Source organism: Callorhinchus milii, unplaced genomic scaffold, assembly GCF_018977255.1.
Source record: "Callorhinchus milii isolate IMCB2004 unplaced genomic scaffold, IMCB_Cmil_1.0 Scaffold14, whole genome shotgun sequence".
NCBI lineage: Eukaryota > Metazoa > Chordata > Chondrichthyes > Chimaeriformes > Callorhinchidae > Callorhinchus > Callorhinchus milii.
Genome location: NW_024704755.1, coordinates 17,428,269 through 17,446,738, shown reverse-complemented (window position 1 = coordinate 17,446,738; position 18,470 = coordinate 17,428,269). Strand labels below are relative to the sequence as shown.

The following is an 18,470-nucleotide window of genomic DNA, read 5'->3' as shown; positions in this document are numbered from 1 at the left end:
CTCCCTCCTCCCCCACGGTCTCCCTCCCTCCCTCCACGTCTCCCTCCTCCCTCCACGGTCTCCCTCCCTCCCTCCGGCTCCCTCCTCCCTCCACGTCTCCCTCCCTCCCTCTACGTCTCCCCTCCTCCCTCCCACGGTCTCCCTCCCTCCCTCCACGGTCTCCCTCCCTCCCTCCACGGTCTCCCTCCCTCCCTCCACGGTCTCCCTCCCTCCCTCCACGGTCTCCCTCCCTCCCTCCACGGTCTCCCTCCCTCCCTCCACGGTCTCCCTCCCTCCTTCTCCACGGTCTTCCCTCCCTCCCTCCACGGTCTCCTCCTCCCTCCACGGTCTCCCTCCCTCCCTGCACGGTCTCCCTCCCTCCACGGTCTCCCTCCCTCCACGGTCTGTCTCCCTCGGGAGTCTGTTCCATATGTTTACTCCTCGCTCAGTGATGTACTGTTTCTGCAGATTTGTTCTGAATTTACCCCCTTCAATCTCAAAGAGCTGTTGGAGTCCTGTAGCTCAATGGTTAGAGCACTCGCCTCACAAGCGAGAGACTTGGGTTCGATACCCGGGCAGAGAGAAATGTTGGGCAAGTTTCCTCACTCCACACACACGCCTCTGTTTACCGGCAGTTAGTAGGAACCCGGTTGTTAGTCGATTGGGTAATAATAATCCCTTCAAAAAATAATAATAATAATAAATTGGTCACTTCAATCCACGACTGTTTGTGAGACTGCTGTGCGCAATTGGCTGCCACGTTTCACCCATAAAATGTACAGTCACTACACTTTACAGTGTATCCTGTGAAGCGCTTTGAGACGTCTCAAAGACGTGATAAAGCGCTATGTGAAATGCAAGGATTATTATGATTATTAGAGAAAGAGAGAGAGAGAGAGCGGAGAGCAGAGGGCGGGTGGGTGGGTGGGTGGTGGTAGGGTGTGGGGCGGGGGGGGTTGAGAGAGTGACAGTGTTACAGGTTACCTCCTCCACGCCAATCACCACGCTCTTGTCCAGGTTCACGCACACACAGCGATCAGGTTTGAGGGTGGCTCTCTCGCCTTGCATCTGCTTCTCTGACTTATTGGGATCAAACGCCTGAGACACGAATGAATGGTGTCAACTCACTGCCTCCCCCCTCCCCAGTCAATCTCCCTGTACCCCCACTCCCGGAAGGGGCCAGGCAGGGGGCGTGGGGTACAGGGAGATTGACTGGGGGGGCAGACATAGATACAGAGATGTAGCTACAGAGAGAGTGTGGAGCTGAGGGTCTCACACACTGATGGGCCTGTGCTCGACTGGCTCCGGCTTCTGTACCCTTGCCACCCCCACCCCCCCCCCCCCCCCCCCCCCCCACCATCGACGGTCACGCTTTCAGCCACCACTCCCCGAAACTCCGGCAAGCTCTCCCTCTCCAACCCCACCGCCTCACCACCCCATCTTCCTCTTCGATCAGTGCCTACGGTCACCTCCCTCCCCCCCTCCGCCCCTTTCCTCCCCTCCCCCCCACACCCCCCACCTTTGTACTCCGCCACCGTCAAGCGCTCTAGGACGCTATCTTGCGTGGGAGGGGTGGGGGTGTGTGGGGGGGCGCTGTGTAAGTGTAAGTTACTGTTGGGTGTGGCTGCTTTACCTCTTCCCTTGTGGGTGTTGAGTTGAGACGCTGGAAGCTGTCCTTCGGGGACCCCACACCCTCGCGGCGCTCGTTCTCCGCGTCGATCTTCTCGTTCTCGTTCTCGTTCGGACTGGACACCGCGTCTCTGCTCAGTAATATAACAATAATAGCAACAATAATAATAATAATGATAATTTTAATAATAATAGTAACAATAATAATAATAATCCTGGCATTTGACACAGCGCCTTATCAGGTCTTCGAGACGTCTCAATGCGCTTCACAGGATACATTGTAAAGTGTAGTGACTGTGGACGAAACGCAGCAGCAATTGCGACGTCCCCACAAACAGTTGTGGATTGACAGACCATTTTTTTTATTTGACGGATTATTACCACAGGAAAGTAATCCACCAATCGACACACAGCCGGGATCCTACTGACTGCTACATAAACAGAGGTGCGCTGAGTAAGGAAACCTGCCCAACATTTTGCCCGGGAATCAAACCCAGGGCTTCTCAATGCTGAGGCGAGTGCTCTAACCACTGAGCTACAGGACTCCTCAATATCATTGGCCACACATTCCACTCGATGTCGTGGGCCAGAACATTGGGGGTTAAACACACGGAGACACCCTGCTCTCCTGCTCACTCCTCACATCACTGCGTGGCTGTTTCAAGCAATCTGCAGAGAGGAACTCTCCAGCTATAGCAGCCGGAGTTCACCTTTTCTGCTGCTTGTCCAGCGAGGACCATCCTACCAGCGGGACCATCAGGACCCGGGTCCTGACCCAACTGTACAGCGCCTCGGGACGTCCTCCCGACGTGAAAGGCGCTCTGTAAATGGAATCTTGTTGTTGTTGTTGTTAAGGCCTTGGCTGTAGGGTTAACAGGAGCTGAGGGGGAGGATTCCCGGCCCCCAATGACTGGTCTCCCCTTCCAGGTCCTGCTGATGAGCCGGGCCGGGCCGGGCTGGGGTGGGCCGCCATCAGCAGTGAGTGCCCTGGAATACTGCGGCCCCTCTCAGCTCAGGAACCGGACTGGAGACCGGCACAGAGGGGGCAATGCTGACATTCCACTATTAAACACATCACTGTACAGACGGTACTTCAGGGTCAGCTGCTGCCCCCGATACAGGGGATAGGCATTGGGTGGGAATCACTGACACCAACTACTAGATTATGGCACCCCCCCCACCCCCTCCCCCCGGCCCCCACAACCCCCGCCCACCCCCCGGCCCCCACCCCAGCCCCCACCCCCCCACCCCCTCCCCCAGGCCCCCCCCCACCCCCTCCCCCCGGCCCCCAACCCCCCCCCAACCCCCCCCCCCAGCGCCCCCCACCCCACCCCCACCCCCAACACCCCCCAACCCCCCCACCCCCTCCCCACACCCTCCCCCCACACACACACACAGCACTGAGCCACACACACACATACACAGCACTGAGCCACACACACACAGCACTGAGCCACACACACACATACACAGCACTGAGCCACACACACACATACACAGCACTGAGCCACACACACACATACACAGCACTGAGCCACACACACACATACACAGCACTGAGCCACACACACACATACACAGCACTGAGCCACACACACATACACAGCACTGACACAGCCTGACCTGTTGGTCTCCTTGTTGAGGATTTGCAGCTCTGAGCTGCAGGAATCAGTGTCTGCAAAGTCAAAGGCCTGAGACACGCTGGTCATCTTCACATCAGAGAAACTGAGAGAGATGCAGCAGAGTGTCAGTGTCAGCCCTCCGACCCCCCCAAACCACCCCCACAACCCCCACCCCCACAGCCCTGCCCAATCTTCAGCTTCTGCACACAATAATAATGTTATTAATAAGGCTGTGATTAATGACTTGTTACAAATAACAACAACTTGGGTTTATACAGCGCCCTCCACGCTGGGCGGCATCTCAGAACGTACCAATGGCGGAGCCCGAGGCCGAGCCAGGTGAAGGGAGGTCTTCAGGAGCGAGGGGGCGAGGCCAAGGGGTTGAGGGAGAGAGTTCCAAAGTTTCAGGGTGTAGTAGCTGAGGGCACGGCCGCCAATGGTGGAGCGGACGATTTGGGGGACACGGAGGAGGCCAGAGCCAGTGGAGCGGAGGCAGCGGGTACTGCTGTGGGGAGAGAGGTTAGAGAGATGGGGGGACAAGGAATGGAGAGATTATACACTAGAGTGAGGATCTTGAAGTGGATCCGCTCTGTGACAGGAGCCAGTGGGGTTTGGCCAGGACTGGAGTAATCGGGATGTGTAGTTTGTTACGGGTTAGAATAATAATAATAATCCTTGCATTTGATATAGCGCTTTTCACGTCGGGAGGACGTCCCAAAGCGCTTCACAGAATATACTGTAAAGTGAATTGACTGTATATTTGTGGGCGAACGCGGCAGCCAATTGCGCACAGCAATGTCCCACAAACAGTCGTAGATTGAAAATGACCAATTTATTATTGTTTTTGGTTTTGGAGGATTATTATTAGGCTCTGTGTGGAGTAAGGAAACTTGCCCAAGGTTTCGCCCTCTGCCTGGAATGCGGGCGGTGGAGTTTTGAATGAGTTGGATTTTGTGAATAGTGGAGGAGGGGAGACCGGTGAGGAGGGGGTTAGAGTTGTCCAGCCGAGAGGTGACAAAGAGATGGACAAGGGTATATGCGACTATTAACAGCTTGTAGTTAATAATCACATAAACCATTCATTAATAAGGAGTGACTAATAATACACTACTGTTATTAATAACTTGTTAACAATAACAACTTATATTTACACAACTCCTTTCTCATCAAATAAACCTCTTGAGAAACGCATCACAGTCAGAGGAGCAGCCAATTGGTTTGAATTTGGAGTGAATCTGGGATAAGGAGGGAGACTTAAACCGGTAAAAGACTGGGGATGAAATTCCGATTCGATAGGGTGAACAACGAGAAACTATTTCCACTGGTGGTGGATCAGTAACGGGTGAGTGGGGTTGATCAGGGCTATGGGGAGAGAGTGGGGGAGTGGGGTTGATCAGGGCTATGGGGAGAGTGGGGGAGTGGGGTTGATCAGGGCTATGGGGAGAGAGTGGGGGAGTGGGGTTGATTTGTTCAGCTCTTTCCAAAGAGCTAGTGCAGACAAGATGGGCCAAATAGCCTCCTGTGCTGTATAACTCTATGACATTTGTCAGACATCAAGTTCTGAATGAGAGATAACTTTCTTCAGTTGAACGTTAACAAGACCGAGGCTCCTGATTGGCTCCCGTCAGCGCCTCCTCACCTCAGGCGCTGACAGCATCACCATCCATGGGGCTCACTCCCCCTCACTGAGCCAGTCCGCAACCTTGGGGTCTTGTTCGACCCTCAACTATCCTTTCTACCCCACATTCGCGCCATGACCCGCTCTGCCTTCCCCACCTCCGCAACATCTCCCAGCTCCACCACTGTCTCACACCGCAGGCCACCGACACCCTCATACACACCTTCATAACATCGAGGCTTGACTATGCACTCACTGCTTGTCGGCCTCCCCAACTCCTCCCTCCATAGTGTAGATCATCCAGAACTCTGCAGCCCGTGTCCTGTGTCAGTCTCTCTCTCACTGTGTGTCAGTCTCTCTCTCACTCTCTCTCTCACTGTGTGTCAGTCTCACTCTCTCTCTCACTGTGTGTCAGTCTCTCTCTCACTCTCTCTCTCACTGTGTGTCAGTCTCTCTCTCACTGTGTGTCAGTCTCTCTCTCTCTCACTCTCTCTCTCACTGTGTGTCAGTCCTCTCACCTCACTCACTGTGTGTCAGTCTCTCTCTCACTCTCTCTCTCACTGTGTGTCAGTCTCCTCTTCACTGTCTCTCTCTCTCACTCTCTCTCTCACTGTGTGTCAGTCTCTCTCTCACTCTCTCTCTCACTGTGTGTCAGTCTCTCTCTCACTCTCTCTCTCACTGTGTGTCAGTCTCCTCTCACTCTCTCTCTCACTGTGTGTCAGTCTCTCTCTGACTCTCTCTCTCACTGTGTGTCAGTCCTCTCTCCTGGGTGTCAGTCCCTCTCTCTCTCACTCTCTCACTGTGTGTCAGTCTCTCTCTCACTGTGTGTCAGTCTCTCTCTCACTCTCTCTCTCACTGTGTGTCAGTCTCACTCTCTCTCTCACTGTGTGTCAGTCTCTCTCTCACTCTCTCTCTCACTGTGTGTCAGTCTCTCTCTCACTCTCTCTCTCACTGTGTGTCAGTCTCTCTCTCACTCTCTCTCTCACTGTGTGTCAGTCTCTCTCTCACTCTCTCTCTCACTGTGTGTCAGTTCTCTCTCTCTACGTGTGTCAGTCTCTCTCTCACTCTCTCTCTCACTGTGTGTCAGTCTCTCTCTGTCTCTCTCTCACTGTGTGTCAGTCTCTCTCTCACTCTCTCTCTCACTGTGTGTCAGTCTCTCTCTCACTCTCTCTCTCACTGTGTGTCAGTCTTCTCTCTCACTGTGTGTCAGTCTCTCTCTCACTCTCTCTCTCACTGTGTGTCAGTCTCTCTCTCACTCTCTCTCTCACTGTGTGTCAGTCTCTCTCTCACTCTCTCTCTCACTGGGTGCCAGTCTCTCTCTCACTCTCTCTCTCTCACTGTGTGTCACTCTCTCTCTCACTGTGTGTCAGTCTCTCTCTCACTCTCTCTCTCACTGTGTGTCAGTCTCTCTCTCACTCTCTCTCTCACTGTGTGTCAGTCTCTCTCTCACTCTCTCTCTCACTGTGTGTCAGTCTCTCTCTCACTCTCACTCACTGTGTGTCAGTCTCTCTCTCACTCTCTCTCTCACTGTGTGTCAGTCTCTCTCTGTCTCTCTCTCACTGTGTGTCAGTCTCTCTCTCACTGTGTGTCAGTCCCTCTCTCTCACTCTCTCACTGTGTGTCAGTCTCTCTCTCACTGTATGTCAGTCTCTCTCTCACTCTCTCTCTCTCACTGTGTGTCAGTCTCTCTCTCACTGTGTGTCAGTCTCTCTCTCACTCTCTCTCTCTCACTGTGTGTCAGTCTCTCTCTCACTCTCACTGTGTGTCAGTCTCTCTCTCACTCTCTCTCTCACTGTGTGTCAGTCTCTCTCTCACTCTCTCTCTCTCACTGTGTGTCAGTCTCTCTCTCTCACTCTCTCTCTCACTGTGTGTCAGTCTCTCTCTCACTGTGTGTCAGTTTCTCTCTCACTCTCTCTCTCACTGTGTGTCAGTCTCTCTCTCACTCTCTCTCTCACTGTGTGTCAGTCTCTCTCTCACTCTCTCTCACTGTGTGTCAGTCTCTCTCTCACTCTCTCTCTCACTGTGTGTCAGTCTCTCTCTCTCACTCTCTCTCCCACTGTGTGTCAGTCTCTCTCTCTCACTGTGTGTCAGTCTCTCTCTCACTCTCTCTCTCACTGTGTGTCAGTCTCTCTCTCACTCTCTCTCACTGTGTGTCAGTCTCTCTCTCACTGTGTGTCAGTCTCTCTCTCACTCTCTCTCTCACTGTATGTCAGTCTCTCTCTCACTCTCTCTCTCTCACTGTGTGTCAGTCTCTCTCTCACTCTCACTCACTGGGTGCCAGTCTCTCTCTCACTCTCTCTCTCTCACTGTGTGTCACTCTCTCTCTCACTGTGTGTCAGTCTCTCTCTCACTCTCTCTCTCACTGTGTGTCAGTCTCTCTCTCACTCTCTCTCTCACTGTGTGTCAGTCTCTCTCTCACTCTCTCTCTCACTGTGTGTCAGTCTCTCTCTCACTCTCACTCACTGGGTGCCAGTCTCTCTCTGTCTCTCTCTCACTGTGTGTCAGTCTCTCTCTCACTGTGTGTCAGTCCCTCTCTCTCACTCTCTCACTGTGTGTCAGTCTCTCTCTCACTGTATGTCAGTCTCTCTCTCACTCTCTCTCTCTCACTGTGTGTCAGTCTCTCTCTCACTGTGTGTCAGTCTCTCTCTCACTCTCTCTCTCTCACTGTGTGTCAGTCTCTCTCTCACTCTCACTGTGTGTCAGTCTCTCTCTCACTCTCTCTCTCACTGTGTGTCAGTCTCTCTCTCACTCTCTCTCTCTCACTGTGTGTCAGTCTCTCTCTCTCACTCTCTCTCTCACTGTGTGTCAGTCTCTCTCTCACTGTGTGTCAGTTTCTCTCTCACTCTCTCTCTCACTGTGTGTCAGTCTCTCTCTCACTCTCTCTCTCACTGTGTGTCAGTCTCTCTCTCTCACTCTCTCTCTCACTGTGTGTCAGTCTCTCTCTCACTCTCACTCACTGGGTCCAGTCTCTCTCTGTCTCCTCTCTCACTGTGTGTCAGTCTCTCTCTCACTCTCTCTCTCACTGTGTGTCAGTCTCTCTCTCACTCTCTCTCACTGTGTGTCAGTCTCTCTCTCACTGTGTGTCAGTCTCTCACTCTCTCTCTCACTGTGTGTCAGTCTCACTCTCTCTCTCTCACTGTGTGTCAGTCTCTCTCTCACTCTCTCTCTCACTGTGTGTCAGTCTCTCTCTCACTCTCTCTCTCACTGTGTGTCAGTCTCTCTCTCACTGTGTGTCAGTCTCTCTCTCACTCTCTCTCTCACTGTGTGTCAGTCTCTCTCTCTCACTGTGTGTCAGTCTCTCTCTCACTCTCTCTCTCACTGTGTGTCAGTCTCTCTCTCACTCTCTCTCACTGTGTGTCAGTCTCTCTCTCACTGTGTGTCAGTCTCTCTCTCACTGTGTGTCAGTCTCTCTCTCACTCTCTCTCTCACTGTGTGTCAGTCTCTCTCTCTCACTGTGTGTCAGTCTCTCTCTTCTCTCTCTCTCTCTCTGTGTGTCAGTCTCTCTCTCTCTCTCTCTCTCTGTGTCAGTCTCTCTCTCTCTGTGTGTCAGTCTCTCTCTCTCTGTGTGTCAGTCTCTCTCTCTCTCTCTCTCTCTCTCAGTCTCTCACTGTGTGCAGGGTTAGGGTGGGGGGCGGTGTGGGTGGGATGGGTGACTGATGGGAACCTGGTGCAGTGTAAACTCTGTTGACCGCGGCTCCTCTCTGTCAGGTGTTTAACCAGGTGGCAGAGACGGAGATCACGCTGAGCAACACTGGGAAAGTCGGGATCGAGTTCAAGATTGTGAACCATGAGCAGAGTCTGGATCAGGAGCTCGTGCCAGGAATACCGTTCATCACTCCCCTGTCGGTCAGTGTCCCGCCGTCTGATCACGGTTCTCGTTGTCAGTGAGTGGAGACGAGGGCACCGTCTCGGGGCACATTTGGGGGAGTTTCCTGAGCGGGGGCTTGAATGTGAGGCTGGATCATTGTTCACAGGAAACTGGACGCTACGCCCTGAGCTCAGACACTACACCCTGAGCTCAGACACTACACCCTGAGCTCAGACGCTACGCCCTGAGCTCAGACGCTACGCCCTGAGCTCAGACGCTACGCCCTGAGCTCAGACGCTACGCCCTGAGCTCAGACGCTACGCCCTGAGCTCAGACGCTACGCCCTGAGCTCAGACGCTACGCCCTGAGCTCAGACGCTACGCCCTGAGCTCAGACGCTACGCCCTGAGCTCAGACGCTACGCCCTGAGCTCAGACGCTACGCCCTGAGCTCAGACGCTACGCCCTGAGCTCAGACGCTACGCCCTGAGCTCAGACGCTACGCCCTGAGCTCAGACGCTACGCCCTGAGCTCAAACGCTACAGGTAGTAGGGCACAGACTCCAGGGAAACTGGAGTATGAAGAAAAAACTGCGCTATGATCCAGTAAACTGGAGGAACAGGCTACATGGGCTGAATGTGCTCAGTCTGACGCGGAGTTTGTCCGTTCTCTCTCTTTAGGGCTATATCAAAGCGAACACTGAACAGAAGCTGAAGGTGTGTTACCTGCACGCACTCCCTGAGGTCTTTCACAAGAGCTTCGAGATCCAGATCTCACACTTTGAGCCGGAGAGGATCACACTGACCGGAGAGGGGGTCTTTCCCCGGATCTACGTGGATTTACCCCGCAACATACCCGGTAAGAACCCGCCTCAGTCACCAGCCGGAGCGAAGCTGGACACGAGACCGGCCACTTCACAGTCACTGCCCGGCCAGCACTGATGAGATGGTGGTGAGGGCAAGCAGGGATTCCAAAGGGAATTCAGGGGGAACCAGTCAGGCTTCCTGCTCCTGGACCCTCTGCTGGCTGTGTGTGTGTGTGTGCGCGAGCGTGTGTTAGTGCGTGTGTGTTATTGCGTGTATTTGTGAGTGCGTGCTTGTGCATGTGTGTGTGTGCTCAGCCTCACACATGGACAGCGGTCACTCGGGCAGGTACCAGGGTGTAGAGGCCAGGCCTGGGGCACAGAGAGGCACAACAACAGCAACTTGCGTTTTCACAGAGGCCCCTCAAGCAGGGCAGTGTCCCGGAGCGCTTGACAGTGGTGTCTGACCCCGAGCCAGGGGGAGAGGGAGGGGGGAGGTGACCGTAAGCACCATCGCAAAGGAAGGTCTTTAGGCGGGATTAGAAGGTGGGGAGGGAGGGGGCAAAGCAGAGGGATTGGGGGAGAGAGTTCAAGAGTTTCGGTGAGTAATGGCTGAAGGTACGGCCACCGATGGTGGAGTGGAGAGGGCGAGGGATAAATAGGAGGCCGGAGCCAGCCGAGCGGAGGCAGCAGGTGGTGGGGTGAGGGGTTGAGCAGGTTGGAGAGGTAGGGAGGTGTGAGGGTGTGAAGGAATTTGGAAACGAAAGAGGATCTTGAAGTCGTTCCCTTTGTAAATTGGCAGTCAGTGCAGACTGGGAAGGATGGGTGTGGACGGCACACACTGATTTAATTGTATTTTGTGTACAGTGGAGTTGGGGAGGCCAGCGAGGAGGGTAACATTGGAAAAGTCCAGCCAGGATGTGTCGAGGCGTAGGTGGACGAGGGTTTTGGCTGCTGTGGATGTGACAAAAGCCACACAAGGGGCAGAGTGGGAGATTGGACACTAAGTATAAACAGTTTCCCTGTCACACTTGTTCCCACAGAGAACACGGAATACGAGGCTCTGCTGCTTCAAGCCAGACAGTCCCTGGACAACGACCCCCAGAAACAGTGTCTCTTCAGCCGGCCTGTGTCAGCGGAGACACAGCCGGCTGCTGAGGACTCCCCGTCATGTGTGAGTGCCGCTCCCCACGCTGACGCCAACACCAGCACCGCAGAGATTCAGCGAGCGAGTCACTGCGACTTACTGCACCTAAACAGCCCAACTAGTCCATGCCACACAAACCCACATCCCTCCTATTCCCTGTCACCTCTACACCTTTCTCCCCTTCGCCTTCATGTCAAGTTCCTCACTCAGGTCAAGTTTCTCTTATTAATAATAATCCTCGCATTTTCATATCGTCTCAAAGCGCCTCACAGAATAGACTGTAAAGTGAATTGACTGTATATTTGTGGGCGAAACGTGGCAGCCAATTGCGCACAGCAATGTCCCACAAACAGCCATGGGTTGAAGTGATCAAATTATTATTTAAATAAGATTTGAAGGGATTATTACTCTCAGAAAGCAATCTGACAATCATCTAACAACGGATTTACTACTTATTGCTGGGTAAACAGAGTAAGGAAACTTGCCCAAGTTTTCATATTTATTATTATTAATATTAATAATAATAGTTCTTGCATTTCATATAACGCCTTATCACGTGTTGAGACGTCTCAAAGCGTTTCACAGGATACACGGTAAAGGGGATTGACTATATTTTGTGGGTGAAACGTGGTAGCCAATTTGCACCGTGGAGTGAGTGACTGATTTTAATTGGGGGATTGTTAGCCAGGACACCGGGAGATACCAGCCGGAGAGAGGGACTTGGCTTATGAGTGGAGACTGGAGGAACTGGAACTTTTTCCGCTGGAACGAGGGGTGACCTGATTGAGGTCTTGAAACATTATGAGTGGAGAGAGTCAATAGGGAGACATTTTCCCACAGCTCAGTTAGTAGTCACTAGTGGGCATTAATTTAACAGCTAGTCAACGAGTAAATGGGGAGGTTAGGAGAGTTGTTTTTCTCGTGGGGTAGTCAGGGTACACAATGACCTGCCGGGAGCGTTGGTTGAGGCAAAATCCATATTAGTTTTCAAGAGGGAACTGGGCAGAAAGATGTTTATTAGGTCAGGGGATCAATGGATACGGGGCAAGGGCAGGTAATTGGAGTTGAGGTACTTGATCTTGTAGAATGGCAGAACAGGCTTGAGGGGCTGAATGGCCTCATCCTGTTCCTAGGACCAGAGAGGAGTCATTTAGAGGGGTGGAGGTAGGCGGAAAGGAGTGGGGGGAGGTAAACGGACTTTCACAGATCAGCACAGCTACGGTGGATCAAACAGCCCTCTGTGTTTGTGGAGGTAACTCTGTGCTTCCTTGGTTGGTTGCTGGCGGTTCACTGTTATCGTGTCAGAGCTTGAAGGTCTGACCCCATGTGTATCCTCTGCTCCTGATCCTCAGTGAGGTCTGGTGGCCACTTCACTGTGAATGGCATTAGCTCTCCCTCCCGGCTGTCTGTCCCCCACCACTCTCATATAATGTGTTTGTTTCTCTGCCAATCTGTCTGTCCCTCCCTCTCTCTCCCCCTCCCTCCCGCTCCCCCTCCCTCTCTCTAACTCTCAGTGTGTTTGGACACAGTATGACATCCTGCTGCAGATGGAAATGGAGCGTTTGCTGGTTAAGAATCATGCAGAGAAGGAGTTACTGCAACTCACCAGCACCGAGTCCACAGCCATTCAGCAGATGTGCAAACGCCTCAGCAGGTAATACTGTTCCTGACACCAAGAGACCTGAGTTCAATCCCAGGCAGGGCCAAACCTTGGGCAAGTTTCCTTACTCCACACAGAGCCTAATAATAATCCCTCCAAAACCAAAAACAATAATAAATTGGTCATTTTCAATCTATGACTGTTTGTGGGACATTACTGTGTGCAATTGGCTGCCGCGTTTACCCACAAATATACAGTCAATTCACTTGCGCTTTGGGACACTCCCGATGTGAAAAGCGCTATATCAAATGCAAGGATTATTATCATTATTATTAACAGCACCCCCCCCACACACACAGCCTGTCCTCAACACACTGTCCTCAACACCCCCCCACCTACCCATTGTCCCTCCCCACACAATCCCCGACCCCCACCCCACTGTGTCACTTCCCTGATGTGATTGAAATGGTTAAGATAACTGAAAGAATTAACAATAATGATAATCCTTGCATTTAATATATCATCATAGAATTATACATCACAGAAAGAGGCCATTTGGCCCATCGTGTCTGTGCCGCTCTTTGAAAAGAGCTTCCAAATCAACCCCACTCCCCCCATAGCCCTGATCAACCCCACTCCCCCATAGCCCTGATCAACCCCACTCCCCCGCTCTCTCCCCATAGCCCTGATCAACCCCACTCCCCCACTCTCCCCCCATAGCCCTGATCAACCCCACTCCCCCACTCTCCCCCCATAGCCCTGATCAACCTCACTCCCAATAATAATAATAATCCTTGCATTTGATATAGCGCTTTTCACGTCGGGAGGACGTCCCAAAGTGCTTCACAGAACACACTGTAAAGTGAATTGACTGTATATTTGTGGGCGAACGCGGCAGCCAATTGCGCACAGCAATGTTCCACAAACCGTCGTAGATTGAAAATGACCAATTTATTATTGCTTTGTTTTGGAGGGATTATTATTAGGCTCTGTGTGGAGTAAGGAAACTTGCCCAAGGTTTCGCCCTCTGCCTGGGATTGAACTCAGGTCTCTCACTTGCAAAGCGAGTGCTCTAACCACTGAGCTACAGGACTCCACTGCTCTCTCCCCATAGCCCTGATCAACCCCACTCCCCCGCTCTCTCCCCATAGCCCTGCAAACTTGTCCTCCCCAAGTAATTATCTACTCTTAATTATCTCTTAAAAGCTGTTATGGAATCGGTTCCCACCGGCCTTTCAGGCAATGCATTCCAGAACCCAACAACTCGCTGTGTGAACAATTCTACTCCCCTCCCCTCTGTTTCTTTTAACTTCTATTAGGTCTCCTTTTAACCTTCTCTGCTCCAAGGAGAATAATCTTCGCTTCTCTTCCTCTCCTGATCACTGAAGTCCCTCATTCCTGGTACCATCCTGGTCAATCTCCTTTGCACCCTCTCCAATGCCTTGACATCCTTCCTAAAGTGTGGGGCCCAGAACTGAACCCAGTCTCTCGCTGAGGCCTCACCAGTGTTTTATAAAGATTCATCATAACTATAAAGGTTCATCATAACTATAAAGGTTCATCATAACGCCTTATCACGTCTCAAAGCGCTTCAATGATGGGAATCTTTCTCCGCTGTTCAGGGCATTGAGGATGAGAGGGCATTAATTATGTTATAGACTGATTCAGGGAGTGAAAGAGATACGCTGATTGATATTGTGGGTAAATAGCCTCCTATTTCGTTGTTTGGGACTGAAAAAATAAACTCAGATCAATACTGTCAAGATTCGCCAAGGACACACACCCAGAGTTGGGAAGGGCAAGTTTACACAGAGACCAGGAAGTATTTCTTTTTACAGAGCTGGAACAATAACAACAGCAACTTGCATTTACACCGCGCCCTTGATGTGGTATAGTGTCTCGGAGCACTTGACAGTGGCGGAGTCTGACCCCGAGCCAGGGGGAGAGGGAGGGGGGAGGTTAGCACGATCAAAAAGGAAGGAATTTAGGTGGGATTTGAAGGTGAGGAGAGAGGCGGCAAGGCGTAGGGACTAAGGAAGACAGTTCTAGAGTGAAGCAGTTGAAGAACTGACTGAATCCTGGGATGCGAGGGCAGGATGGGGGGATTCAGGGAGCACAGGATAAGGAGGCTCCTTCTCTTGTGATCTCGTGAAATGTCTGTTTTGTTTTGCAGTACCGATTTACCTGAATATATCCTGGACTTCAGCTTTGTTATCTTTGAAAATGTCAGTAAGCAGAACATCTCCATTACAAATACAGGCGCGTTCCCAGTTTCCTTTCAGACTGATCGTGGTGCTCTGAAAAATACAGGTGAGAGGGTGAGGCTGTTCCTGTTCAGCTTCAGACGCATATTTCATGAAATATCATTGTATCACATCACTGTATCTTACGTGTTACTTAGACCAGCCTATCACTCGCTCTGTTATCTGTTATTCTCTACATAACCCCCACACCCCCACATGGGTTAGATTCCAGTTCTTCACTCACTCCCAGGATCTCTCTTTCTATATATAAACTCGCTTAATAAATAATAATCCTTAACATCTGATGTAGATGGAAAGTATCCACGTATATGAAGGATAGAGGCGTGAAGGGGTGTGGGGATAGGGCAGGTCAGTGGGATTGAACGAACAGCTTGTTCCGAGAGTCGGTGCAGACTGGATGGTCTGAATGGCCTCCTCCTTTGCTGTAAATGTCTATGATGCAGCAGGATATATTGTAAAGTGTAAAGTGTAGTGAATATGTTCAAGTTTAGTGGACACTATTTGAAAAGAGAAGGGAGTTCCTCTGGGCAAATCGCTGCTATGTTCATCTACAAAACACACAGTCACGTCACTGCACTTTACAGTAAATCCTGGGAAGCGCTTTCAGAGGTTTAGGCACAGTATTTATCACCTCCAGGCTCGACTATGCAAACTCCCTGCGTGTCGGCCTTCCTAACTCCTCCCTCCACAGCTGCAGATAATCCAGAACTAACTCTGCAGCCCATGTCCTCTCCCGCACCAAACTCCGTGACCCCATCTCCCCCACTCTCGCCTGATTCCATTGGCTCCCTATCCTTCAGAGGATCCCGTTCAAAATCCTGGTCCTCACCTACAAAGCCCTCCATGGTCTCCCCCCACCCTACCTCTGCGACCTCCTAACCCCCTACCAACCCGCCCACTCCCTCCGCTCAACCGGCTCCGGCTGCTCCACGTTCCCTGACCCACCCGCCCCCCAATGACGGGAGAGCCTTCAGCCACTCTGCCCCCAACCTCTGGAATTCCATCCCCCAATCACTCCGCCTCACCCCCTCCTTAGCCTCCTTCAAGTCCCACCTCAAAACCCTCCTCTTCGACCATGCCATCGGCCACCCCCCTTCCCCTCCCCTCCCCTCCCTTCTCCCCCCCTGACCCCAGCTCGGGTCTGAAAAGCTGTGACTGTCCAGCGCCTTGGGACGTCCTCCCAACGTGAAAGGCGCTATACAAATGTAATCTTGTTGTTGTTGTTGATGTTAGTATTAATATCACTGTGTTGTTGATTTGCTGCTTGTTGAACTGGGTTTGATTGCAGGATTCAGCACTGGGTTGCACAGAGTCAGGAACTTGCCGTATTGTGAGGCTGACACATTTGAAGTAACATTCGACCCCAAGAGTGCGAACCTCAACCTGGGGGGTGCCAATGCTGTGCTGCCCATCACTGTGAGTACTAACACTGTGAGGTATAAGCTGTCAGTCCTGCTATTGCAACTTGTGGGAAGTGTGCAATGCAATGGAAATCTGATGGTGCCTCTCAACTCAATATTTACATCAGCAACACTCCCGCCTCTGAGGTTCAAGTCCCCCCTTGAAGAGTATGTTATTACTGTCACATTGAAGAGTAATATTATTGTGCCTTCCCCTACCTCCGCAACATGACCGAGCTCCACCACTGCCTCACCCCTCAGGCCACCAAAACCCTCATCCACAATTCATCACATCTAGACTCAACTACGCCAACTCGCTGCTTGTCAGCCTTTCCAACTCTTCCCTCCACAAGGCTACAGATCATCCAGAACTCTGCAGCTTGTGACCTCTCCCGCACCAGGCTCCATGACCCTATCACCCCCACATCGCCCAGCTCCACTGGCTCCCCGTCCCCCAGAGGATCGAGTTCAAAATCCTCATCCTCGCCTTCAAGGCCTTCCACAGGCCTCGCCCCTCCTTACCTCTGCTACCTGCTGACCCAACATCAACCTGTCCGCTCCCTCTGCTCAGCAGGCTCTGGCCTGCTCCATGTCCCCGGTCCAGCTCACCTCCCATTGGCGGTTGGGCCATCAGCCTTTCTCTCCCCACCCTCTGGAACTCCATCCCACATTCCCTTCACCTCACTCCCTCCTTTGCCTCCTTCAAGGCGCGTCTCAAAACCCTCCTCTTCGACCGAGCTTTTGGCCACCCTCCTTGTCTCCCCTGCGCTCTAACCTCCTTGATCCCAACCCCCAGCTCGGATCCAAATCCCTGATAGTCCAGGGCCTTGGGACATCCTCCCGACATGAAAGACGCAGTACAAATGTAATTTGTATTGTATTAGATTCAGGTTGGCAAGAGCATTGGGGTAACAGCTGGAGTCCAAACAGCCCAAACCATGTAGCTTGCTAATGAAATTCTGAAGCCAATAAAACCTGATATTCTGTTTCCCAAACATGTCACTTTGTTCAGTTGCAAGGAGACCCCACTTACTCTCCCTCAACCCTCCCCCCCACCCCTATGTGGGCCATTCAGGGTGGATTCCAGGTAATGCCTTCCGATAGCTGTTCCCCAAGCCTCAGACTTTCCTCATTGGTTATCTGACGGAGATCTGTTGGGTTCAGATCATTCTGTTGCTGCTCATTCTCTGCTCCACCACAGCTCACCAACGTCGAGGAGAGAGAGATGAATGTTGAGTGAGCGATTGATGAGGAGCGAGTGTTGAAGAGTGAGGGAGTGAGGAGCTGATGTAGTCTGTGTGTTACATGTCACGGTGTGTTGCTCCTGTAGGTAATCGGTGGTCCCAAGGTGAACATCTTGCTGCGTGCCATTGTGACAATGCCGGGGCTGACGGTGTCCACTGACCTGCTGGAGTTCGGCTCGGTGCTGTGCGGCCAGTGCTGTATTATAACGCTGCAGCTGTTTAACCATATGGAGGTGCCGTGTGAGTGGGCGATCACTGACACCAGCATCGTGAAGCCAAAGGTGATGGTCACGGTGTCTGCCCTCTGAAGAGGTGATGTGAGATGTGAGATGTGCTGTGAGAGGTGCTGACGATGTGAGGGGTCATGTATAAGCAGTTGGCGCTGGTTTTATTTGCCGAGTTCCTCTCTCTGAAATGTGCGGCTCATGTTTGCTCTTTGACAGATTGACAAATTTCTGCCCCTCCACCTGCGTCAGAAGCTACGCAAGGAGATGAAGCCACTCGTCCCGGTGTTTGTGGTGCTTCCCCCGTGTGGTGTCCTGATGCCCGGCCTGAAAGTCAATGTCCAGATATTATTCAGCCCGCAAGAAGAGGTGAGCTTCATCAAGTCACAGCTTGACACAAAAGCAATTCGGTCACTTTATTACAGAAATCCTCATGCCTGGGGCAGCCTGGCTCAGTCACTCGTATTCTCACCTCCGAGTCAGAAGGTTGTGGGTTTGATCCCCACATCAGGACTTCGAGCTCAGCCAAAGCTGACACTCCAGTGCTGTGCCAGGGGGACAGCTGCATTGTCGGAGGTCCGGTCCTTTGGATGAAATGTTAAACCGAGGCCCTCTCTGCCTGTTCAGGTGGACGTTAAAGATCCCATGGCACTCTCTTGATCAGAGAGCCCAGCAGCGTGAGGAGGGAACTGATTGAGGTAGATTATTCTCACTGGAGCAGAGAAGGTTAAGAGGAGACTTAATAGAAGTTTTCAAAATTTGAGGGGATTTGATAGGGTGAACAGGAGAAATATTCCCACTGGCGGTGGGTCGGTAACCCGAGGGCACTGATTTAAAATAGTTGTTAAAAGAAACAGAGGGGAGGGGAGGAGAAATATTTTCACACAGCGAGTTGTTGGGATCTGGAATCATTGCCTGAAAGGCCGGTGGGAACCGATTCAATAACAACTTTCAAGAGAGAAGTAGATAATTATTTGGGGACGACAAGTTTTCAGAGCTATGGGGAGAGAGCAGGGAGTGGGGTTGATCAGGGCTATGGGGAGAGAGCGGGGGAGTGGGGTTGATCAGGGCTATGGGGAGAGACCGGGGAGTGGGGTTGATCAGGGCTATGGGGAGAGAGTGGGGGAGTGGGGTTG

General features: G+C 52.1%; 1 long non-coding RNA gene across 1 annotated transcript; it reads left to right on the top strand.

Annotated features, from left to right (window-relative positions):
* The first annotated feature begins 8,575 nt into the window (after nt 1-8,575).
* LOC103186676 lies at nt 8,576-10,561 on the top strand. The gene is made up of 3 exons (XR_488798.2): nt 8,576-8,693; nt 9,334-9,511; nt 10,499-10,561. It is a non-coding gene; the product is annotated as an uncharacterized LOC103186676 (long non-coding RNA).
* Nucleotides 10,562-18,470: the final 7,909 nt, after the last annotated feature.